The following is a 26,720-nucleotide window of genomic DNA, read 5'->3' as shown; positions in this document are numbered from 1 at the left end:
AATCATGATGTAATTCTGGCTTTAGATTCTTAAGACCTGTGGTTTCCATCTTTCCTTTGCTACCTCTTCATCATGTGGCCACGAACAAATCAGCAAACCTCTCCCAAACTGTTTGCCTCACCTGTCAAATGAGGACAATAATGTCTTCATTGCCTACCTGGGATAATGTAGGCAGTGAGCTTTGTAAGCTGTAAAGTGTTACCCAAATGTCAGCGATTATGATATCTTTCTAGCGCTCATTAATCCCCAACATGATGACACAAGGCTGGGACATTTATACAGGAAGATGAAACATTTAGACAATGCTTCAAGGATTGGTTTAAAACGGAATTCTCCTCTACGGTGAAATACTGCTCTAGAGGGGGGACTTTCTTCTCTCATTTCCTAGCCCACTACTCTGTTACCACACTAAGAAAGTATCCACCCTGAAAGCAAGATAGACAAATGTAAATCCTCTAAGAGGTTCCAGCCTTGAAGAAAGGAAATCATTAGCCTGGTCAGGCAGGAAGACAGATCCCTGTGGCACTCTGGATTTAGTCAGAAGAATCAATTAAGATTTGCCTACAGTCCTAAGAAATTACATGACTTGCAGGATAATACAGCTGGTATGTGTTTTGAGGCCATTGGTCTATACCTTATGTAACATGACGTCTCATTACCTCAACTTACTACTTAGTGAACTTGGAGAAATCACTTATTTTCCTCCTGTAAAATGAAGGGAGTTGGACTAAATGACCTCTATGGTACCTTTGGGGTAGCTAGGTAGAAGTAGCTAGGTAGAACAATGGAGTCAGGAACATTCATCTTCTTGAGTTTAAAATCCAGCGACAGACAATGACTAGCTGTGTGACTCTTGACCCTCTTTGAGCCAGTTTCCTCATCTGTAAAGTGAGCTGAATAAAGAAATGGCAAACCATTCCTGTCTTTCTGCCAAGAAAAACCCAAGTGGGGTTGTGAAGGGTCAGACATGATTGAGAAAAGACTGAACAATAGTTTTTTTTAATGCAAAATCTCTGATGTGTGAGATCCCTCTTATTATTAATATAATAATTATTACATAATTATAAATTCAGTGACACAGTAGGCTTGGAATCCAGAAAACCTGCATTCAAATTCAGCCTTCCTAGCTAGGTGACCCTGTACAGGTAACGGCTACCACTAGTTTCCTCAACCATAAAAATGGGGATAATACTAGCACCTACCTTCCAGAGTTTTTGTGAGGATTAAATGTGATACTTGTTAAAGTACTTCGCAAAGCTTGAAGAGTAATATAAATGCTAGTTGCTTATCTTTCTATCCATAGCAAGGAGCAGAGAGCCAAACTAAGCTCTTTGAGTCAAAGGATTCTTTTCACTCCTCTGCAAGCTACAAGGGTCTCAGCATCATTGAAAAGGAAAAATGCAGATGTGTTGTTCTGCCAGGAACATCGCAACCTGTGGAGCTATTATTGAACCACTGTAGCATCGCTCAGTGTTAAAGAGATTGAATGTGAGAAGGAAGATCAAGCTTAAAGATGCCCCTAATTCATTTCATGTTTGTACCACAGACATCCCACCTCTCCCTTGTCAAAATCTAAAACATTTACCCTTTATATGTGGCCTGCCATTGTTCAGAGTCAACACTCATGAGTTTAGGTCCATAAAATCAATGCCTTGTGAAAGCATTAATTAAAACCCAGCCTGGGCACACTTCATCAATAAAACCTCTCCACAAACACAGGGGTCAACAAAGTTATGCCCCTGTAGCGTTTGTGCTTACCCAGCAGATGGATCAATTTGCCTGATTTTACAAAGTGTTTTTATAGACTGTCAAGCTTATTTCCAAATGCCTCTGAAACACAGAAGGTTTCTTGGGCACTACATAAAAATAATGTCACCTCTCCCAAATAACCCTCCAGACATTGTGCTAGGGTCTACCAAATCCCCAAAGTGAAGGAACCTAAAAAATTCAAGGCACTGTATCCCCATTCTATCTCTATTTGTGTGAAGGATGAAGATATGGAAATAGTAGCTGCACCAGGTGGAGGCAATACTGGGGAGAACCAGATCACACAGAGATTTAGAACTAGAAGGGATCGTATAAGTCATTTTATCCAATCCACTCACTTGCCAGTGGAGGATTCAGCCCCAGTGAGGTGACTTGCCCAAGATTGCACAGGTTACTAGAGTCAGGATTGGAATTCAATGTTCTTTCCTGTACCACACTACTGAGTGATGACTTTGACATTCCTGAGGCTGAAGATACTTAGAGGCCTCTGGGGGAGCATGCAAAACCCTACACTGAGGAAATGACTCTGGTTTATGTCTGGCAATAATAGATAGGATGTAGCCTGTATCTAGTAAAGAGTTATACTCCCTAGGGAAGAATATGAGGATGTTTTCCAGGTATTCAAGGGCCATTATTTGTTGGCATTGGGCAATCAGCTAGTACACATTCAATAGATTTTGACTTTAAACTGCAGAAGCAGCAGCTGCTGCCGAAGCATCCCATATTCTGCAACAGTTTTTAGGAAATATTTGACCTTTACTTCTCTCCTGGGTTATTTTTTCTAGAAGTGCTGCCTTAATAGAGGAACTCAGGAAATGCTATAATTTCTTCTAATAAGGTAGATTTGGCATCGACATAAAGGCAAATGACAGGTTGGTACAGAAGAGTATTGCCCATGAGGGCACTCAGATTCTTTTGATGGGTTAGGGTAGGTTGTTTCCAAGCATGCATCTTGTAAACTCATATCTATAGGGATGTTACACTGATATTGATATATATATATATATGTATATATATATATATATGTCACCTGGGCATATTGTTCAGTCAACTAATAAACATCTGTTAAGTACCTAGTTGATATTGTAGATAGAATGCTGAATTAGGGAATCTGGAACACTCATCTTTATCTGAGTTCAAATCTGGCCTCAGATACTTACTATCTGTGTGATTCTAGGCAGTCATATAACCTTGTTTGCCCCAGTTCCTCATTTGTAAAATGAGCTGGAGAAAGACAGAGCAAACTACTACAGTATCTTTGCCAAGGAAACTCCAAATGGGGTTATGGAGAGTTGGACATGATTAATAAATTACTGAACATCAAAAGTGCCAATGATCATGTTAATCACTGGGGGATACAAAGAAAGGCAAAAGATGGTTCTTTTTCTCAAAGAATTTACTGTCTAACTGGGGAGACATCATGCAAATAACCATGTACAAGTAAAATCTGACAGGAAAAACTGGAGATATGAAGCAGGAGAAAGGTGTAAGCAATAAGGAAAATTGGGAAAGGCTTCCTGTAGAAGCTGAAATTTCAGTTTGGATTTAAAGGAAGATGGGAAAGCCAGGAGGCAGAGATGAAGCAGGAGACTGTTCCATGCATGGCAAACAGCCCGTGAAAATGTGCAGAATTCAAAGACAGAGTGTCTTGGACAGAAAAGAAGGGGACTAATGTTATTGGATCTCAGAGTACATGGGAAGAGCAAAAAGAATAAAAAATGGGAAAGGGATGTGTGGGAAGCAGGTTATGAAGGGTTATGAATGCCAAACAGAGGATTTTAGATTTAAGCCCTGATAATGGAATAACAAAATAACTGCTTTGTTTGCTTCTTTCTCATTCAATCCAAAGAAGTTTACTTATTTATTTTTGCACTTTTTAGAGAAGCCTAGGAATGCTTGGTTCCATGAATATGAGAAAAAAGTGGACATTTATAGAGTTGACAGTTTATAAAGGACTTTATTCATAAGCTCACAGTGATATAGATAGTATAAACATTGTTAAGCCCATTTTATGGAAAGGAAACTGAAATCTAGAGAGATTAAGAAATTTATGCAAGGTCAAAGAGATGGTAAATGTTAGAGCCAGGATTTACTTAGGTCTTTTGCGATGCTACATCCAGTTATTTTGCCATAAAGACCAATAAGGTTCTAGGGGACAAATAGAAGAGCTTTACGTATGGCTTTGAAGTATGGTATGAAGCATTCCACAGTTTCAAGGACTGCTGCTTCAAGGAAATGGTTTTTCTAGTACTCTGCAAGAATTCATGTGCTACAATAATTGTATAAATATGTATTCATATATTGAATTTAACATATCTTTTTTTTAAACATGTTTAGCATATATTGGATTACTTGCTATCTAGGGGAGGGGAGTGGGGGGAAGGGAGGGAAAAATTTGGAACATGAGATTTTGCAAGGATCAATGTTGAAAAATTATCCATGCTTATGTTTTGAAAATAAAAAGCTGTGATAAAAAATAATAAAAAACTTTAAAAAATTTATGTGCTATGCTAAGCGTCTAACTTGGCCAAAGGAAGAAGTGAGAGAATAAATAAAAATGATACATACAAAAAAGTGATCGAATCAGGAAAATATTGAAGCCAGGCTGAAAGGAACCACTTGAAAGGAACCAGACTTGGCAATTGTCAAGCATGTTATTCTTGGCTTCTCTCAGGACAAAAGATCTGACTTTGAATTCCCAGATTTCCCAATTACTAAAGCTGTGATTATGGAAATGTCCTCTGCTCTAGGTTACATTTTATCATTCATTAAATAAGGATATTGGATTATATGCTCCATAATACCCTATCTAGTTCCAATATTCTGTTATTTGAAGATCTTCCAGACCACAGGTCTAGAGTTTCAGAGGTCCTCTAGAACTTCATTGAATCCAACCAACACACCCCTCCAAGTCTTGTTGATAAAAATAAATAATAAATAATAAAAATGGGGGCCATGAAACTACAATAAGGATCTCTACAGGATGAATATTAGAAAATATGAAAAAATAAGAAAACTACATTTTAATATTAATTATGCTTTATTATATTTTATTTTATTAACATTCTCAATTACATTTTAATTTGGTTCGGGGTGCATTTAGGAATGTGCTGGGTAAATAAAATTCTTGCTAGGGATTTGATAACTCTGTTCCAGCCTCTTTCCTAAGCCCTTGAGCTCTTCCTTCTCTTCTACAGTTTGGGTATGTACTGGTGGAGTGGAGAGAGGAAAGCTATTGTTCTTCTTTCATAGATCTTCATTACTTTTTTTTTTAATTAAAAAATTATTTTTACAAGTACTTATTATCTCTCTTCCCCTCCAAATTGAACAATGAATCTGCTCCCTGGAACCAAACAATAAAAATAAAAATGAAATCCTTATAACAAATACACATGAGCTAGCAAAACAAATTCCTGCATTAGCCATATCCCCAAATTGAAGATTCCTTCTTTAAGTCCATCACTTCCCTAGCAGGAATTGGGTATTATGCTTTGTCTTTAGTCATTTAGTACTGTTGTTTATCATTGCATTGAGCAAGCTTCTAAAATTTTGCAAAGTTTTCTTTAGAATGTTGTTATCAAATAAATTATTTCAAATAAATAAATTTCTGTTGACTTCATTATGCATTAAATCATAGAGTTGTTCCAATTTCCTCAGAAACTGTCCATTTCCTCATTTCTTATGGTATAATAATATCCCATTCCATTCACATTTTATAATTTATATTTTGCTGTTGAATCATTTAAGTTATGTCTGACTCTTCCTGATCCCATTTGGGAAAGATATTGGAATGGTTTGCCATTTTCTTCTCCAGTTTATTTGTCAGATGAGGAAATTCAGGCAAACAGGGTTAAATGACTTGTCCAGCATCATATAGCCAGTAAGTGAATGAGGTCAGATTTGAATTTAGGAAGATGAATCTTCCCAACTCCAGATTCAGCACTTTATGTATTGTGCTTCCATTATAATTTGTATAACTATTTTCTAATAGCAAGGAACTACTTTAGTTTGCAGTGTTGGAGGTTTTTGTAGGAGGTTTTTCTGGCAATCTAAAAAGAGCTCCTATAAATATTTTTATACATATAAGATCTTATCTTCTTTCTTTCAACTCTTTGGGGTATAGACCTAGCAATGGTATGGCTAGGTTAAGTGATATGGACAGTTTGATAAAATATTGGGTATAACTGCAAATTACTTTCCAAAATACTTGAACCAATAGTTGAACCATAGCTTCACTAGCAGTATTTTGCCAAGGCTATTTTCCCTTTTTTAACCACCTCTCTTTTTTTGTTATCTTTACCATTCTGATGGAGGTATATTTTAAATTTCCATTTCACCAGTTATTAGCAATAGAGCTTTTTTTTTTCATATGATTTCCGATAGCTTGGGTTTTTTTTCTTTGAAACTTGCTTGCTCATATCCTTTAGCCATTTATCTATTGGGGAATGACTCTTAGTCTTATAAATCTGAATAAATTATTTATGTATCTTAGGCTTTTTTCAGAGAAACTTGCTGCAAAGATTTTTTCCTAGTTACCTGTTTCTCTTCTAATTTTAACTTCTTAAATTTTACCTTTTAAATTTTGTGCAGTCTTTTAAATTTTATGTCTTGAAAATTTTCCAATTTATCTTCTGTGGCCTTTTCTATCACTTGTTTAGCCACAAGTTCTTCTATCTACAGATCTGAAAGTAATTTCTCTAATTTATGATGCTATGTGCTTTATAACTAATTTTTGTCAAATTGGTTTTCAATTTTTCCAACAGGTTTTTTAAACACCAAATGGCTTCTTTACCCCAATATCTGCATCTTTATCTCTATCATTTCTCGTTCCCCACTTTCTCAAGTCACTTGAACTGGCATCTGGCTCACTTCTTAGGCAAAAGGGAACTGGATGGAAACTTCATATAGTCGAAGAGTTAGAAGGAACTTCAGAAATCATTGAATCCAATCAAGTTCCCACCAAGCTGTCATTTAACCCTTTGTTTGTGATTTCTTTATCAAGGAGGGTCATATTCTCTCCACTTGTGCATAGATGCAATTGTTAGAACTTTTTTCCTGATATACAGCCTAAATTAATTTTTTGGTGACTTTTGTTTGTTTTCACTGGATCTTCCCCTAAAGCCAAGTCTAATCCTTCATTTATGTCATAGTTTTTCAAGAATGGTGGTAATTTAATTGGTTCCAGAAGGTAAAATGATGAATACTAAATGAATTTTTCTCACAAGGAGTATAGTTTGCTGCCTAACTATCCCTTCCCACCCAATTCCCCAAGTGAAGCTTCCAGCTGCAGAGAGTACAAACCAACCCAACCTAATCCAATTGGGCTCTTTCTTTCTTGACTCAACTCTCCCTCTATCTTATTCAGCCCAGGGTTTCTTGGAAGGGAGTGGTGGATGGGAGGCAGAAGCTCTGGACCCATATTCTCTGCTGCTCAGAGCTCTGGCCACAACTTGGGGTTTAGGGCTGCCAGGAGTCCTGAGTCCTCCATTGCTGCCTTCACTGCCTCTGTCTGGGCTCCTATTGCTTCTCCTCCTGCTGAGCATGGTGGTCCCTCTGTGTAATTTGTAGTACTATTGTCTTGAGATCCAGGATACTATGCACTGGAACAATATCATCCTGCAGGATCTGCCCTGTAACCTGCCTGCCAATGTGCATAATCTCAATATCCATGAGCTCCAACCCAACAGTCCTGAACATTGCTGTCTTCGCTGGGGAGAAGCTGCCCACAGCCAAGGGCAACAGCAATGGTGGGGGCTAGGCAGTAGGCCTGACCAATTTTACATCCCTACTTCTCAACCAGGATGACAACATCAAGTGCTGAAGCCATTTTTCTCATCAAAATGCATCAAATACTGTCTGTTTTCATATCATTTCTAAGTCTTCTCCAGGCTAAACATTCTCAGTTCCTTCAACCAGTCCTTGTATGGCACGTCCTTCATCATCTTGTTTCCCTGGAAACTTATTTATGTTTTCCTTAAAAGGGAGCTCCTAAAATTAAGCATAGGATCTCAGATATGGACAAACCATGGCAAGGTATAGCAGAATTTAGACCTTATTTGACCTGGACACTAGGCTGCTTTTAATGCAGCTTAGAATAATATTAGATTTTGTTGGCTTCCATGTCATACTGATGACTCACATTGAGCTTACAGTGCACTAAATCATCTCTTTAATGATAGATTCTAGAATGTTTCCAGGAATCAAAGTTGAGATCAGCTGTACATAGTTTCCAGACTCTCTTCTCTTTTCCTTTTTTGGAAATGGGGAAAACACTTGCCCTTCTCCTATCTTATCGCTCCTTTTACATTCTCCACAATCTTCATTTTATTTTTATATAGATATAGATATAGATATACATATGTACATATATATCATACATACACACATATCATATATATATATACACAGACATATATATATATATATATATACATATATATGTATATATATGACAGTGACAGTCCTTTTATAATTCTGAGGTGTAGTTTTTCTGGGTCAGTTATCTTAAACTCATCAAGGCCTACCAGACACTATTTTATTTTATTTTATCCATTTAATTTTTATTTTTTCTCCATTACATATCAACAAAATTTTTAGCATCATTTAAAAATTTTTTGAGTTCCAAATTCTCTCCCATCATACCTTTTCTCCCCTGTCCTTGAGAATGCAAGCAATTAGATATACATTATTCATATGTGGTCATTCAAAACATTCAAAACATGTTGAGAAAGAAAATTCAGAACAAAAACATGAGAATGATAACAAGCATTTAAAAAGTATGCTTTGATCTGCATTCAGACTCTATAGTTCTTTCTCTTCAGGTGAATAGCATTTTTTATCCTAAGTCCTTTGGAATAGTTTTGTATCATTGTATAGATATAATGTATAGATACAATGGCATCATTGAATAGCTAAGTCATTTCACCATTGATCATCATAGAATATTGCTATTGCTATGTATAATGTTTTCCTGGTTCTGCTCACTTCATTTTGCATCAGTTTACCTGGTACTCTCTTACTATTACCTACTTATCTTGGATTTAAACCCTATTTTTCCATGTTTCCTCTGTCCTTTCCAAGCCTAAGATTTATTTGCTTTGATGGAGAAATGGAAGGAAATACAAATTGAAAAAATCATTTTCTTTCTTCTTTGTTATTAGTAATCAATGTTGCATCTGCTCCCAAGCAGTCATTTCTGCCCTGCCTTTTATCCATTTTCCCTATGTGCCTTTAATCATCCCTCCCAGAAAACAGTTTGTTGTACTTAGCTTTCCCAACCATCCTGAGCTCTTTATAAATACTATCTTAACTCCTCCCCCCAATAGTATTTTATTTTCCTGAATACATGTAAAGAACATTTTCAGCATTCATTTTTGTAAGATTTTGTGTTCCAGATTTTCTCTGCCTCCCCTTTTACCTCTTTCCTCCTCAAGACAGCAAAGAATCTTATATAGGTTATATATTTATAACACTTTAAATTATATTTGTCATGTTGTACAGAAAAATCAAACCAAAAGGGAAAAACAATGAGAAAGAAAAAGCAAACAAAGAAAAAGGTAAAAATACTATGTTTCAATCCACATTAAATCTCCATAGTTCTTTCTCTGGATATTGATGGGATTTTCCATCCCAAGTCTATTGGAACTGTCTTGGATCAGCACATTGTTGAGAAGAGCTAAGTCTATCATAGTTGATAATCACACAATCTTGCTATTACTGTCTACATTATTCTCCTGATTCTGCTCACTTTACTCAGCATCAGTTCATGTAAGTCTTTCCAGATTTTTCTGAAAACAGTCTCCTCCTCATTTCCTGTAGAAAAATTATATTCCATTTCATTCATATACCATAATTTATTCAGCCATTATCCAATAGATGGGCATCCACTCAGTTTCCAATTCCTTGCCACCACAGAAAGGGCTGCTACAAACATTTTTGCACATATAGGTCCTTTTTCCTTTTTTATTATCTCAGGATACTGACAGTATTGACATTGCTAGAGCAAAGAACTACCCTAATTTCTGCCATGCTTATCCATCCCCTGTTGCCTGTCCATACATGTTTCCAACTTTTATACATGTCTTATTAAAATCTAAGTTGGCTGATGAATTTTGTCTAGCCACATTAGTCTATTTGGACAAGTACTATTTTATCCTCTCACTAGAATCATTTCTCTTTCTGTCTTTGGAATGTCATCACTGAGAATTTTTCATTCCTTATAGGCTGACTTTCTTTGTAGAATTTTAGTCCATGGGATTCTATTTATTCTTCCTCTGAATCCTTTGAAATCTATTCTCCTGAAGCTTAGAATCCATGGCTGCGTTTTCCTTTCCTTTTCTATTACAAAATTAAAAAGAGGGTATGTGATAAGACTAATATCTTTCACTGCAACCTCACAACATAGGTTAGGACCATACTTCCTCCTTTCCTCCTATGACAGGGATGAATTTCCCCTAAAAGTAGACAAAGTGGTCCTAGAGTTTTATTGGTCTCTATCGTTCTGATATAACTTACAAAGGTTATCTTAAAATATAAAGAGTTCCATATTCATGCAGTTGGAGCCATCTCTGATTTGAAAAAGCTCTGAAAAACAAAGAGCTAGTATCCTGTCTAGGCACTCTGCTTTAGTGACCAATTGTGTTTCCATATGGAAAAATGTAGACCCAGACTAAGCATGATTGTGTCTTTATTGAATACACTTGCTGTACTAGGGCAAAATTGTTCCCCCTTTTGTTAACTGTTCAGTGACTTGCAAGATCCTCATTTCATTCCAACATCAAACCTAAACTAACAGAGTGTTGGCATTAGGCTCACCTCTAACAGGATGCTTACTTTCTTCCAGTCCAGTACTGACAATCAGGTCCAAAAACAACAATACTCCATTTTGAAGTATAAAAATATCATTAAGTTCAGAGTGGAAATCATTACTTACTTTGCTTTTTGAAGATAAGAGAGAATTTCAGCAGAGTCTGGATAATTGAAGTCCACCCTTTTGCTTCCATACAAGACTCCTATTGCTCTAACTCCTCATCTATATTTTCTTCCAGCACAGGTGGATTGTAGTATACTCTCATGATGATATTACTTCTGATTTATCCTCTGGTGCTCTTTAGTCAAATGTTTTCCATTGGAGTCCTCTGCTGTGCTTCCTGGATTTCCTCACATGAATGTACCTTCTCAATATGTGTTGTATGCTTTTTCTCATTTTGAATAGGTTTTATCCTTCCTGAGATGAATTCTAGTTACTAATCTTATTTTACTAAGGTTCAATGAAAACCATGCAGTTGGAGTCAACTCCTCATAAAATAATCTCTATACTAATTGACTTTGTGCACTTTTTTATAGATATGAGAGTCCATGGTTTTTATCGATCACCTCTTTTTTCTTTCTTGTGACTTTCTGGGCATTTCTGTGAGGCAGTCTATGATAAATGGGAAGAGCACTGGGCTTACAGTCAAGAAGACCTGAGTGTCTAACCTCAGACACCAGCTGTGTGGGTCTGGGAAACTCATTTAATCCTGTTTTTTCTCCATTTTATCAAGTATAAAATCATGAGATTAAATAAACTTAATTCAAAACGTTGTGATGATGAAATCAGATATTTTAAAAAACAAAATATTTTTTAAAAGTTCTTAGAACACTTCCTAGGTCTTAGTAGGTGCTATATAGATAGATGCTTATTCTTTTTTCATTGCTTTTTGCTCTATTGCAAATCTTTCTGTACTCCAGCTACTTTCTGTGGCAGAGGTTCTTAATTTGGAGTCTAGGGACTTGTATTTTAAATTTAACATGTTGATAACTGTGTTTTTAAAATTTTGGATTCCAATTTAATTGAAAGGATTGACTCAACATCTTTATTGCCTCCCAATTAATCTATAACTTCTTCAAAATGTCTCTACATCTTTACCTTTTTATTTTCTCTTCGTTTCCCTTAAAAAAGTGTGTGTGTGTGTGTGTGTGTGTTGTATATATGTGTGTATACATATTTGCAGTTTGAAATTCTGTCCCTCTCTCCCATATTTTGAGAAAGCAAGAATCTATTATATATACAAATTCGTACAAAATATGTATCTGTGTTAACTATGTTCTAAGGCGGGGGGGAATCAAGAAAAATAAAGGAAAAAATATGCTCTAATCTGCAATGTCAGTCTGCCAGTTCTCTATCTGCAAGTGGATTGGATTTTTCATCATGAATCTTTGTGAGTTGTAGTGGATCATTGTATTGATCAGAGATACTAGGTCTTTCATAGTTGATTATCTTTACAATATTGTGTATATTGTTCTCCTGGTTCTGCTTACTTCATTTTGCATAAATTCATGTCTTCCCAGATTTTTATGAAGCCATCTGTTCCATCATTTCTTATAGCACAATAGTGTTTCATTACATTCACATATTATAACTTGTTTAGTAGTTTCCCAATTGAAAGACATCCTCTTAGTTTTAAAATCCTTGCCATCACAAAAACAAAACAAAACAAAAAAGTTTTTAATAATTATTTTTATACAAGTCTTTCTCCCCATTTTTTTAATCTTAGAATTTCAAACTAGTAGTGGCTCAAAGGGTATGCATAGTTTTGTAGCCCTTTGGGTTATAATAATTATATCTTGATATAATTGATTTCCTTGGTAATATTATTTATTTTATGGATTTAAAAATAGGGTCCATAAATTTCATTAGCCTGCCAAAGGGGTCCATGATACAAGAGATTAGGAAACTATTCTATATAACACACACACACACACACACACACACACATATAAATATATATATATGATGGATGGATAGTGTGCATCTACATATAATGTATGTATATATATATACATATGTGTATTTGTGTATATATATATATATGCATATGCAATTTTCTTCCTCTCCCTCAACTTAAAAGCCTTTGTAAATAGATTTCTGAGGTTCCAACAAATACATTTTTGTTTCACCAGCCCTTGTAGGGTGCACTTCTGGCCAAGAGCCCACCATTTGCTTACTTTAAGCCATGGCCTAAATACTCAAATCCTATTATCAGGTTTATTTTGAAGAGTTATTGTACAGAATGCACAGGACTTTGGGACAGATGTATGCTTGTGAATTATCCAATGTCCTGAAGAATTTCTAATTAAATGGAATCACTGTCCTCCTTAAGTGGCAATCCCAATTAGTGAGTGTCATGATGAGTTGAGATGCCTCCATTAAACAGATGTCTTGGTGGAGCCACTTAGAGATAGGTAGGTTATAGTGACAGAGAATTGCAATCCAAAATATCATCTGCCTAATAAACACTCTCCTAGTTTTCTTTCCCAGCAACAGCCTTTCCAATGCTTGGACCTTAGCACTACTTTATTGAAGATTGGAGCTACCTTTGTCAGCAAGATTTGATCGACAACATTTTATAAAGGAGATAGACCCACTTCCTGTGAGCACTCTTTTACTCTCCAGGGAAACCGAGCCTTCATTTCAGGGAAATGGAAATGTTATTGCCCCAGCTGTGGCACATCACTGGCGCCTCTGTCTTGGAGCAGAGGAAATTCCCATCCTTTTTAGTGAGCCATTTAGGTGTCAGGGAAGGACATCCACATGATGTAGGAGATTTTAAAGAACATGCATGTACTTTCCCCATATCTTAAAGGAGACAGCTCTGTATACTACAGTATATTACATTGAGGACTGACTCCTCTAGCATTTGTGTTTCTTCTGCTACAGGTTTATTTATTTATTTACTAATTTGTTTTTAAAACAAATAACACACAAAAAACCAAACATGGATGACTGAAGAAAGATGCTAATTGACCTAAAGCCTAAGAGTGGCAATGTGTGGGGAGCTAGAATGGTAAGGAAATGCTGTGAGTCTTGTAATTTTGAGTTGATTGTTTAAAAGATGACAGACGGTAATGTTTATGAGATGTATAATTCAAGGCAAAATCTGTCCAGATAAAAAGGATAAAGCATACTTAACTTGGCTGGAAATGTTGAGCAGCATTCAGATAAATGAACCCAACAAAATCCAAGGAATATAATGGAACCTGGGGAGAATGAAAAGAAATCTTAAAAACAAAAGCAGAAAACTTTACTGTTCTACCTGTATTTGAAAATGAAGTGGAGCTTTGTCTATCCTTCAATGCTAATCAGGCATCTCATCAGTCACAAGTGGAAAAATAATGCCTGAGCAAACGTGTGATATTTGACATTTGCCAAGACTCTCCAAGGTCACGTTGATCACCAGTTGTTTGACTCGTTCAACTTTTTGTTTTGAGCCAAATGCTGGAGATCTTGGTTTCATTAATATTTAAGAGTAATTTGGATTGTGCCAGACAGATCTTAAAGCTCATTTAAATCAGCTTGAAGATAATATTAAGCTTTCTCCCAGCATAATCTACTACCATCAATGATAGTGTCATCTGCATATAAATGATGGACCGCATATGATAATGAGGTGCAAAGCTTATCAATATAGAATGACAATTGCATCTGATTTAAGATAAATCCATCCAGGATCCATTTTTCTGTTTTCAGAATTAGAAAATGCATTTTTTTTTTTTTTGTGCAAGACAGCTAAAGAAAAACCAAAAGGTTTTCAAACAAGAAGTTCTATAGATAATACAAATATTTCTTGACAAATGATGATTAGAGATTAATCTGTTACTTTGTCTATTGGAGAAGTTGTTTCCTGGCCATTGCCATTTTTTTTTTTTTTTTTTTTTAAAGTACAAGTGTTGAAGAATAGCTTTATTAGGCTCCTGCTGGGAGCAGGCTGAATCTTAGACCATTACCAGAAGTCAGAGCCTAGGGTCCAAACAGCCTTCTATGGGACTCTCCAGTCAACTTTTAAACATTTCATGAATCCAGAGCACACATTCCTCTTTCAATGATTTACAATTTATTGGAGGCTGTTGTTAAAATAAAATAAAATGCTTTCAATGACTGTGCCTAAAATGTAGGAACTATTTTTTTTTAAACTTGTGTATTGTAGGAATGAAATGAGGGCTATTTTAAAGTCAAGGTGAGGGGAAAATGAGAAGAAATGAGGGAAAGGACAAAAGAAAGGGCCCAGACCAGTAAATATGTATTGATCTGTGGGAAATGTTACTGGTAGCAGCTTGAGGTTGCAAATATGGCCCTTTAATTTTTTTCCTTCTTTCTCTTCTCTAATCATGCTGTCCTTATCTGAAATGTACATATGGAGCAGATAGCTGATACATGCTCCCACAAATATTGTTCCTTCTATTATTCTCTCCCTTTTCTCCCTTTGCTCCATCTTTCTTTCTCTCTCTGCCACCCCTTTTCTCTGCTTCTCTTTTTCTGTCTCTGTCTTTTTTCCCCTCTGTTTCTGTCTCTCTCTGTCTTGCTGTGTGTCTCTGTCTCTGTTTCTGTCTGTCTCTCTTCATCTCTCTGTATCTTTCTGTCTCTCTCCTCTCCATTTCTCTTTGTCTCCCCATTTCTCTCTCTCTCTTCTACCCTCCCATCTCTCTCTGTCTTTCTTTCTCTATCTTTCTCTCTGCCTCTTTCTCTCTCCATTTATCTCTTGCTCTCCATTTCTCTCTGCGTCTCTGTGTTTCTCTGTCTCCCTCTGTCTCTGTCGTTCTTTCTCTCTCTGTATCTCTCTCTGTCTATCTCTGTATCTTTCTGTCTCTCTCTCTCTCTCTCTCTCTGTGTGTGTGTGTGTGTGTGTGTGTGTGTGTAGGATGGGGCTCTTCACCAAAAGACCAAAGACTACACCTTCTTTATAAATACTTAAGATATGTGTTTGAAGGGAAGGAAAAAGCTATTCTCTCTTTTACTCTCTCTCTCTCTCTCTCTCTCTCTCTCTCTCTCTCTCTCTCTCTCTCTCTCTCTCTTTCTCTCTCTCTCTCTCTCACACACACACACACATTCCTCTTTGAGTTGGATTTTTATTGTTTGAAATTCATTTAATTTGAGACAAGATATTTTATTCCATGAGAGCTGCAAGATTTAAAAATGTAAGTACTTGGTAGACTCGACACTTGATGGAATGACTTTCAAAGTATAAATGAGAATTCAGTGCAATTTAATAATAAAAAAACCTTCATTGAGATTTGCTCTTGCAAGCCTTAGAAAAATGCAAAAATAAATAAAGCCGAATTTCTCCTACATTTAGGAAAGATAGAGACAAATTGGATATATTATCAGGAAAATAATGCAGATGGCAAGGGGCCTTGAGTTCCTGACATAAGCAATAGATGAAGACATTAGGATATTTAACTTAAAGAAGAGAAGATTTGGGGTCAGGGAGAGATTCTTTCAAGTATTTAAATTGTCATGAAGAGTAAGAATTTTTATTCTAAGTCCAAGAAGATGGAAGTTGAGGATTGAGTCAAAATTGCTAAGCAGATTTAGGTTGATGTCAGGAAAAAATTGCCTAAATTTTAGAGCTATCCTCAAATTACTTGCCATGGAAGTTAATGGGTTATCCTACCTTAGGGGTCTTTAAGAAGCCTCTGGATGACTGACTACTTGTTGGAGAACTTTTTAAGGTTGTTCCTTTTATAGGTATGAATTGAATTAAATGACCTTTGCAGTCTTTTCTAATTCTGTGGTCTTGATTTCATGACTCAGGAAGATAAGATAACATATGCAAATTAAAAAGATAGCATTCCTCCTGGGATCAGTACCCCCAATGACATGTACTCCTATTGGCAGATAGAGTTTCTCAGAGGAAGATTTAATGTTCTAGGAGTATCCTTGAGGTCTTGGGTTTCTTTTACTGCTCCTCTTGAACACTTGCTAATATGGTTCCAAGCAAAAACCAATCAGCTACACTGAATTTTTAGAAATGTATTTATTAAGAAAGTATACCAATAAGAATTACCACCAAACATTTTCCCCAAATCTAGGGCAATATATTTTGAGTTCATGGGAAAGTAATAGGGAGTTTATGAAGTTATGAAGTTATAAGTTAAGAAAACCAGTTTGGAAGCTGTGTGGAGAATACATTAGAAAGTAAAGAGAATAGTGAAGGGACAACTTTGGAGACAATTGTAGGATTCCAGGAAAGAGTTGATATGGATTTGAATTAAGTTGGATTTGTGTGCATTGAGACAAGGGGACATAAAAAAGAGATAGATATTATGGAGATAGAAATGACAAGATTTAGTAACTAATTGGTAAGTGAGAATGAGGAATTGACCCTGACACCAGAATGTGAACCTAGATGATGAATTGAAGGTTGATAAGTGTCCTTGTCAGTAATGGAGAAGTTTAGAAGACTGGATTGAGGGAAAAGATGGCAGGTTCTGTTTTGGGCAGGTGTTTGAAATAAGCTTGAAACTCAGGAGAGAAACTAGGGCTGGAGATATAGATCTCTAAATTATGTGAACCTAGATGAATAGAAGGTTGGTAGTGTCCTTGTCAGTAATGGAGAAAATGGCAGATTCTGTTTTGGGCAGGTATTTGAAATAAGCTTGAAACTCAGAAGAGAAATAGGGCTGGAAATATAGATCTCTAAATTATTGTATAGAAGAAGTGATCATTGAGTCAATGGGAGCTGATGAACTTACCAGGTGAGAGACTATAGAGCCTAGGACCAAACTTTGGGGATTACCCACAGTCAGGAAGTGTGACATGGGTGAAGATCTAAAAAAGAAGACAGGATGAATGGTTAGATAGATAAAAGAACTAAGAGAAAGCAGTTACACAAATCCCAGAGAAGAAAGATTATCTGAGAAGAATATGTGATCATTTGTGTCAAATGTTGCAGAGAGGTTAAGCAGTAGGAATAATTACAAAAGATTATTCAATTTGCCAATTAAGCAATCATTGGTAAGTTTGAAGTGAGTAGTTTCAGTTGAAGAATAAGATAGAAAGACACAAGTAGGGGAAAACAAGAAGAAAAGCAAAAAAAACAAAAACAAAAACAAAAACTGAGTATAATTTTTCTAGGCACTTAGCTAAAACAGGGAGGAGAGATACAGTGTGATACCTAAGCATAGATGGTAGGATGTAGTGATTTAAAAAAAAAAAGGGCTATAGGAGATTTGGAAATCTTTGTAGACAGCAGGGAAAGAAGCCATGCAAGAGAGAATGAATGTTAGAAAGAGGGGATGATAATGGGGGAGGGGAAATCTGCTGGAGAAGACAAAAAGGAATAGGTCAAGTGCCTGTGGAAGCATTGGCTTTGGTGAAGAGAAGGGACTTCTTGTCATCAAAAGCTGTAGCCAAAAAAGAAGATTTGTGGCAGGAGGATGTGATATAAGTTCAAAGACATTTATTTGGGGATCGGTGAAGGGTATTACTGTGAAGAACAAAGCTTTTGGTGGAAAATGAAATCCTGGAGACACAATTTTTAAACCTTGTCTGGCATGCACCAATGAGTCATCCAGCTCTAGTGAAGGCAACATTTACAACTGTTCAGGCTTACTCTGTTTACCTTCATCTGGGCACTGGCAATTAGAAAAGGAACTTCATATACTGGGAGTCGTTATTCCTTCACTCTTTAGTGGGAACACTGCTCCCTCACAGGTATCCCTGTCCATGTCACTGACCAAAGAACTTAGTTCTTTGAATCCATAAAGGAGGGATTTGATGATGACTAACTTACCTGATTGTCTTGGAAATGACCAGTTGTAAAAGTAATGACCGCACATATTTATCTGTTTTTTTTTTTCTTCACTTATTACTTTGGGTACAATTAATTCAGAAGGACTGTTCAGAAACAGGATTTAGCTCTGTGACTTCAAGCAAGTCATTTAATTTTTCTGATCCTCAGTTTCCACATATGTAAATTGGGGAAGCATTCTTGTACCATTTACCTTATAGGGTTATTGTCAGGAAAGCACTTTGTAAACCTCATAACTCTACAGAAATATGACCTTTTCCCCATATTCTGCTCTAACTGTATTTTTGTTGGGGAGGGGTGATGAGTGGTATGTAAAGAGTCATTTAAGAATATAATGATAATGTTTAGTTCTTTTCATCTTCAGAGTATTTTTCCAAGAAAAGCTCTGTCAGCAGGACCAAGACCACATGACAGATGGGAGAACTGAATGTCAATGACAGAAGAAGTCATTAGTGTGAGGGAAGGTGAGGATTATAATTCTAGGGTGCCCAGTCCCCAGGCTTGAGCTCAGACTATTGGGTAATATTTTTCACAAAATGCAAACTACATTTGAAGGCTTGGGTTTTAAATTCATCTCACATTTTAGAAGTGCATTCTCTAGTTCCCATATCCATATAAGCAATGACACAACATTTGTTCTATACTATAGAGTAAGCTTCTCCTTTCTTTTCTCTTCTCTCTCTCTCTTCTCTTTCTCTTTCTCTCTCTCTCTCCCACTCTCTCTCTCTTCCTCTCTCTCTCTCTCTCTCTCTCTCTCTCTCTCTCTCTCTCTCTCTCCCCCTCATTTTTTCCAGATAAGGAAATTGAGGCTCAGGAAGTCTTCAAAAAGATGACAAATGATAATATAGTTTGTAGAATGCTAGTGTAATCAACCAAGTAAACAAATTCTCTTGTTAGGAAAAATGATAACCATGAAAGATTTTCAAGGTCCTCTAGGGCATTCAGCTCAACTTAAACAGTTTTTCCTCACTGTTTCTGGATTCCATCCCCACCACCACCCCATATTCCCCAAACACATACACCCCCCCCAACATGAATATATGTTTTAGCTGCATTCAACTCTCCAAGATCCCATTTTGAGGTTTCCTTTGCAAAGATTTTGGGTTGGATTTGCTATTTCCTTCTCCAGCTCCTTTTACAGAGGAAGAAACTGATACAAACAGAATTAAGGGACTTTTGTCCAGGATCACACAGCTGGTAAGTGTCTGAGGCTGGATTTGAACTCAGGGAGATGAGGTCCTGATTCCAAGCCTAACATGCTGTGCACTATGTGCCACCTAGATGCCACAAATATAGACACACAAACACACACTTGCACAGTACACTAAGTAGAACCTTATTTTTCATCTACTTCTGTTTTCTTTAGAAGAAAGTGCTCAGCCCACTCCAAATTCACTTTGAACATTGAGCATCAATTCCACCCTATAACTCTTCCCACACGTCTATGAGCCATTCAGTTCTTCAGAGCCTCAGTTTCCTTTTCTGTGCACCTCTAGAACTCCCTTCACAGAAATTATTGTAAGGTTCAAATGAGATAAGTGTAAAGCGCTTTACAAACTGTAACACACTTCATGTTAACTAGTATCAGTATTATTCTCTATTGCCCAAAATAATTCCATCCATGGAGGATACAATTTATCATAGAATGTTAGATGGGAGCAGCTAGTTGGTTTTGTGGATAGAGCCCTGGACCTGGAGTCAGAAGACCCTGAGTTCAAATCCAGCCTCAGACACTCACAGCTGTGGGACTCTAGGTAAGTCACTTAACCCTGTTTGCCTCAGTTTCCTCATCTGTAAAATGAGCTGGAGAAGAAAATGGCCAACCACTCTAGTATCTTTGCCAAGAAAATTTCAAATAGATTATAATAAGTCAACTATTGAACAACAATGTTAAACATGGAGATGGGCTAACATCAGACTAATATAGACTTAAGTAAATGTTGATGTTTAAATACTGAAAAGTGTTTACTGTTTAAAATGAAGGAGTCAGACAAGTTGATCTCCAAGGTTCTTTCTGGGTCTTAACATTCCTGCCCTGTTCTATTTAAAAATTCTGCTATTATACTAATGTCGAATATGTGAGAAAACAAAATCTGAATCTTTAGGAACTTTCAGCCAAACTTTGGTGACAAGATACCCAGATTCCACCCCTGCCTGCTTGGATGGTTTGATGCTAGGATTTTGGGTCATTCTTAGTTCCTCTGCTAATTCCTCCCACTGTCCTTGATCCTAAGGAACTAAGGTCTCCTCAGTCTACTTATAACCCCTTTCCTCCACTCACTGGAAATTTGTCTTGCTGCCTTCCTAGCCCGGCCTTTCAGGATTTGATGAATATTAGAGGAACTAAGGTTGGCCTATCACTTTGTCTCTAAAATCACATGCTTCAAGATGAGTTATTTCACTTCTAAAATGCTGGAATGTTCTCAGTAGCTCATAATTCACTTTGTTAAGAAAAAAAAAAGCACATACACACTTTGTTCTTTTCTTCCTTCCTTTTTTATTTCTAAATAAAGAATCTTTTTTTTTTTTAAATTGGGTTTTTGTATTATGAGAATCTGGACTCTATTTCTCCATAAGGTCCTGCCACTTTTTCCAGTTATTTTCAACCTGTTATGTTTTAGAATAACTCCTTGAGTAATAGTAGTCGTATTGTTTCTACTTAAGACAAGAGAGGCCACCAAAGTCAGGGGTTAGTGGCTGAGGAGGGTTCGACATTTGCAGTTCTTGGGCTCTTCTTTTTCTTTTCCCTCTTTCAGTCATACTATATCTCTTTCAACTGCTCAGAGCAAATTTCTAAGCCAGTGTTAGAGGAATATGCCTGTGTCTATAACTGTTCTTATTCTCTCTCTACTGCTCTTCTTTCTCCTTCTGTTCTGGGAGTTTCTATTGAAGTCTCTGTTCAGAAAAGGTGAGCAGAAGTTCAGGTGATAGGGAGGAGAAATGGCTCCTTGGTGAGAACATTGCACAAAGAAAAGCAAAAGGAATAGATCCATCCATTGACTGGCAAATTCCACTGCTGAAGAGGAGAGGTTAGGAGAGCAGCAAAGAGCTGGCTTGAGAATGGACTGGAGATGTAGCTACAAGTAAAGCAAGCACTGGGGGTGGGCAAAGTGGGTGACTGCCTAGAGCATAAGATTGCAAGGGTGATAGTGGACAAGAAAAGACATTTTCTAATATTACCTTTTTAAAAATAAATGGATGCATGAAATTCTACTCTTGCCAGTCTATAGGTGTTTATTTTGTAATCAAATCTCACATAGCCCTAAAATGAGGAGGGTTGGTCCCAATGGGACCAGTGTTTTTTTTCCATATATATATATATATATATATATATATATATATACACATATATATGTATTCATACATATATAATGCTTATTTGTATATATATATAGTATACAAATATATATATTTGTATATATATATAATATTTATGTATCTACCCACACACATTGAATCAAGAAGCATTTAAGGGATCCTTGTATCTTGAATTTTAAAGAATAATATAGATAAAAATAGATTAAAAATGACTACCGGTCCACCATTTTGGAATCAACATGGTATAAGAGATATTGTGCTTTCTTGGAATTAGAAAGACTTTTAATCACTTTCTTGCCACTGTCTCAGTTTTCTCATCTGTAAAATAGGGATGACAACACCTACATCCCAGAGTTATTGTAAGCATCAAATGAAATAATTATAAAATTCTTAGTAAGTTGTGTATAAGTGCTCTCTATTATTATTATTACTATCATCATCATCAATGTTTCATGTTATTATTCTGATCTCCTTAGTTCCTAATGTTTTTTCCTTCCAAACTTGCATTTGACTATTTTGTATTTGTGTCTATTCAGTTTATATTTATAATACATATTTTTTCTTAGAGGCTTGCTGCCACTCCTAATGGAATGCAGTTTCCTTTTATTGTTTCATTCTTTGTACTTACATTCCCATTGACTAGTGCAGTACCTGATATGGAATAGATACTAAAGAAATACTAATTCATGGGAGGAAGAGAGACCTCCCCAACTCTGTCCTTCAGCAAACTTAGGAAGCAGACAAAGTTTTTCTGCCTCCCAGTCTCCCCTTCAATGTCTCTTTCTTCCTTACTCTCATCACATTTTCCTGTCTTGTCAAATAATTTTCATTAAGATATTAACTGCTATGGATAGATTCAGGAGGCACTGAAGAAGGAGGCACTTGTCCCTTGATAGGGGACTAGAAAACCGAAAGATCCTTAAAAGACTCCCCCAAGAGGCAGGGTAGAGAGTGAACACAATGCTGGGATGAGCCTGTGTGATAATCATCTGAATTAAAGTATCAGCTCAGATATTAGCTATGTTTGACTTAATCTTTGTTCACCTTGGTTTCTTTATCTGTAAAATAGAATAATCACAGCTCCTATTTTACAGGGTATTTATGAGGATTAAATGAGATAATTCACCTAAAATGATTTGCAAACCTTAAAACACTTGATAAATGTCAGCTACTATTTCAATGTTGATAATGAAGATTGTTGCCATTTCCTTTCTTTTAACCCTTCATTTCCTGGCAATATGGCGGCTAAGGATGTCATCCAGCTGAAAGTGGTCTCTCCAAATTACTGATTTCTCAATTTCAAATCCAATGACCTCTTCTCAGTCCTCATCCTTCATGATTCCTTTACACTTTTTGACACTGAATACTCTCTCTCTGGGTTTTCCTTTCCTGTATAGGGTTCTGAATCTCCTTTGCTGAATCTTCATCCACATCATGCCAGTAGTTGTGGGTTTTCCTCAAGGTTCTGCCCTGAATGCTCCCCTCTTCTCTCTCTGTACTCTCTCACATGATGTCCCTATCACTGCCTAAGTGTTCAAGTAGGAAGATGACTTCCAGATCTGAGAATCCAGCCTTATATACTTTCCACATTAATAACCACTTACCCAGTGACCATTTCAAACAGCACGCTCAATTATAATTTCAATCACAATTTAGCCAAAATAAAATTCTTTAATTTCCCCCCAAAATCTAATCCTCTTCAAAATGTCCCTATCACTGTTGGTGTGTGGTGTCCAAGTAAAATAAAAAAGGATCCCTGTCACTGCTTATTAACTTAGGAAACCAAAATTAGAAAATATTTTAATATTTTAAAAATTATCTATATTATATTATTTATTTTGTTAGACATTCCCCAATTACATTTTAATCTGGTTCAGAGGCACCGGGGAATTTTGCAAACCTTATTGGTCTGTAAGTCTCTAACTGAACACTTTTGGATCCCCATTTTAAGTCTCTTTCCTCTTAAACCCATCTTCTATACAGTTGCTAAAGTCATATTTTCCAAAGTGCAGATCTGATCATTTACTCATTCACTCCAAAGACTTCCTCTTATCTTTAGGAGTAAACAAGAATTCCTTTGTCATTGGAAGTCCTTCAAACCTGTTTCTAACATGATCTTCCAAGCTTGTTGCCTATTACTCCTCTTTAGGCACTTAACAGTACAGTCAAATTGACTTTCATATTGTCCCCCATATAGGGAGCATCAATCAATATCTCTCCCTGGATTCACTTTAATGACAGAAGGGAGAGAGGGGAGGAGGGGGAGGAAGGCAGGGAAGGATGGAAGGAGGGATGGAGGGAAAGAAGGAGGAAGAGAGAGAGAGAGACAGAGAGAAAGGGGACAGAGGGAGGGAGCGAAGGAAGGAAAGAGAGAGGGAGGGATAGAAGGAAGGAGGAAAAGAAGGAGGGAAGGAGAGAGAAAGGGAGGGAAGGAGAGAAGGAGAGAAGGAGGGAGAAGGAGGGAGGGAAGGCAAGAGAGAGAGGGGGAGAGACAGAGATAGAGAGAGAGAGAGAGAGAGAGAAAGAGAGAGAGAGAGAGAGAGAGAGAGAGAGAGAGAGAGAGAGAGAGAGAGAACCAACAAACAAACCAAATCAAAAGTCCTTTTGGGAAAAGCAACCGTGGCAAAATGAAAAGTGGGGGAGAAAAGACAAACATCAATGAGAAATAAAATTAGCCTGAGGAGAGGAAAAACATAATAAAGTCTTGGTTGTAACCCCTAGAAGAGAACTTTTTGCATTGATTTTCTATTTAAAAAACATAGACATGTTGTGTTTTTCGACAAAGAAGCATGGTCCCAGGCTCTGCTGAAGTGGACAGCTCTGCAGAAGCAATGGAGAAGGGGGGAGGGAGGAAATGTTCTGATCCTGTCACGTCCTCACTCACTTTTTTTCCCCTTTTCAATCGCCTGCAACAGGTGTCAGAGTCTGGACAAAAAATCTCTTGCGTATGTACCTTGCGACAGCTGTGCACGGGCATCTATCGAATTAGTGAAGAAAGGTTACACAACACGTCTTGTCTCAAATGGCTCTGGGCAGCTCTAGAATTGGAAACATTTCCTTGGCCTCAAGTTAAATCGGGCCACCATGATATTTGTTCTGTAACCTAATACAGAAGCACTGTGATAGATGAATTGATACCATGGCTACCGAGCTGGCATGAGGCACCTGCAAGAAACACTTGCTGCTCCAAATTCAGGCCTCCCTCCCTTGGCCCCCAATGACTGCCCCTCTAAGACAGCTGTTTTATCCACGGAGCTCTTCCCTCTTTTTCATTGCAAGATTCATTTTTTAGTTCAGGAGATTCCCACACCTTGTTGAAATTCTATAAGAGTTACTGGAAGCAGAAACTGAATTTAATTAGAGTATTATTCTTGGTTCTGTTTGAAATCTATGGACACGAACAAAGTGGATTGTGCCCAGTGGAGGATAATCAGAATGGCAAGAGAAGTGGAGACTGTACTTAAAAGTATACAAGAATCCCTTGAAGGACCAGAGAATGTTTAGCCTGGAGAGGATATGATGTCCTCCAACTTATTTGAATGGCTGTCGTAGGGGAGATGGATTGGTTCTGTTCTGCTCAGCCACAGAGGGTAGAATTGGGAGCAATGAATTTCAGGTATAATGCAACAGCATGTAATTCAACTAATGTTTGTTGAGTGCCATTGAAAAGAAGAGGTCTTGCTAGGAGTTGAGTATAGTTTAATAAAACCAGTCAGAATGATTCAGGTCAAAATCAAAGTTTGTCAACCACTGTTCCTGAGTTACACTGCACACTGAGCATGGTCCAGGACTCGGTTCTTGGCTCAGACTGGTAATGAGTGAGGAACTGCTCCATTCTTCTATCAACCTGACCAAGCAGCAGCCAAAGTAAATTCAATTCAACTGATTTTTCACAACTTTTGTTTATGAAGTTTATGTACCAATCGCTATGTGCCTTCTAAAAGAACAATTTATGTCTGGAAGACAAAAATGAAAGCTTTGCCTTTAAGGAGATTGCATGCTCTTGGGAGGATATAATTAGGATGCTGAAAAGCAGAGTTGACAAAGGAGAGCGCACCAGACTTGTGAAATGCCTTATGTAAATGCATGGAAACAGAACATATGGTGTCCATTTTAGGGAGTAGCTAGCAGTCCTGTTTGACTAGAATTTAGAGTTTGGGAAGAGTATAGGAATAACACTGGAAAGGCAGATTGGAGTCAGATTATGGAAATCCTTCATTGCCTGACTGAGAAATTTATATTTAATCTAAAGGAAATAAGGACTCAGGGAAGGTTATGGAGTAGAGGAGGGCCTTGGGAAAGTTATTTAAAAAGTTACAAGAAGGATAAAGAGAGAGATTTGAAGAAGGGAAGAGGCTATTAGAGTAGTCCATGTGAATGATGAGGACCTGAATCAAGAGGATGGTTATACCAGGGAAAGGAAGGGAATGAATACAGAAGATGTTGTGGAAGTAAAATGGACAAAGCTTTTTTGGGACAACTAATTGAACAAGGCAGGTAACAAAGAGCTAAGGATCACTCCAAGATTAAGAACCTAAGTGATGGGGAGGATGGAGATCCCCTCAACAGAGATAATTCTTTTTTGGAGATGTTGAGTTATCCTATTGGACGCCTAAGGGGCAGATATTCAATAGGCATCTGATGACTTGTGACAAGAATTGAAGAACAGAGACTTTATATGAGGATACATTATGTGACAGGCAGGGCAGCTAGATGGCTCAATGAACAGAGAACTGGGATCAGAATGTCTTTTCTTCCTGAGTTCAAATCTGGTATCAGACACTTCTTAGCTGTATGACCCTGAACAAGTCATTTAATCCTGTTTACCTCAGTTCCTCATTTGTAAAATGAGCTGGAGAAGGAAATGGCCCCAGTGTTTTTGTCAAGAAAACCTCTAATGGGGTCAAGAAGAGTTGGGCATATTGAAAAATGAATCACCATTATGTTATAGGCACTTGCTAAGAGCTTTGCTAATATTATCTTATTTGAGCCTCACTTCAGTCCTGAAAGTTAGGCGATACAATTATCTCCATTGGGAGGAGGGTAGCAGATAGATGGATAGAATAC

The 26,720-nt window shown here is 37.0% G+C and overlaps 1 pseudogene; it reads right to left on the bottom strand.

Moving 5' to 3' along the window:
• The window catches only part of LOC116420048, a 102,449-nt pseudogene extending 77,819 nt beyond the window's left edge, over positions 1-24,630 (bottom strand).
• Between the last annotated feature and the right edge of the window lie 2,090 nt (positions 24,631-26,720).

This window comes from Sarcophilus harrisii, chromosome 6 (genome assembly GCF_902635505.1).
Source record: "Sarcophilus harrisii chromosome 6, mSarHar1.11, whole genome shotgun sequence".
Taxonomy (NCBI): Eukaryota; Metazoa; Chordata; class Mammalia; order Dasyuromorphia; family Dasyuridae; genus Sarcophilus; species Sarcophilus harrisii.
This window is presented reverse-complemented; position numbering and strand designations above follow the sequence as displayed.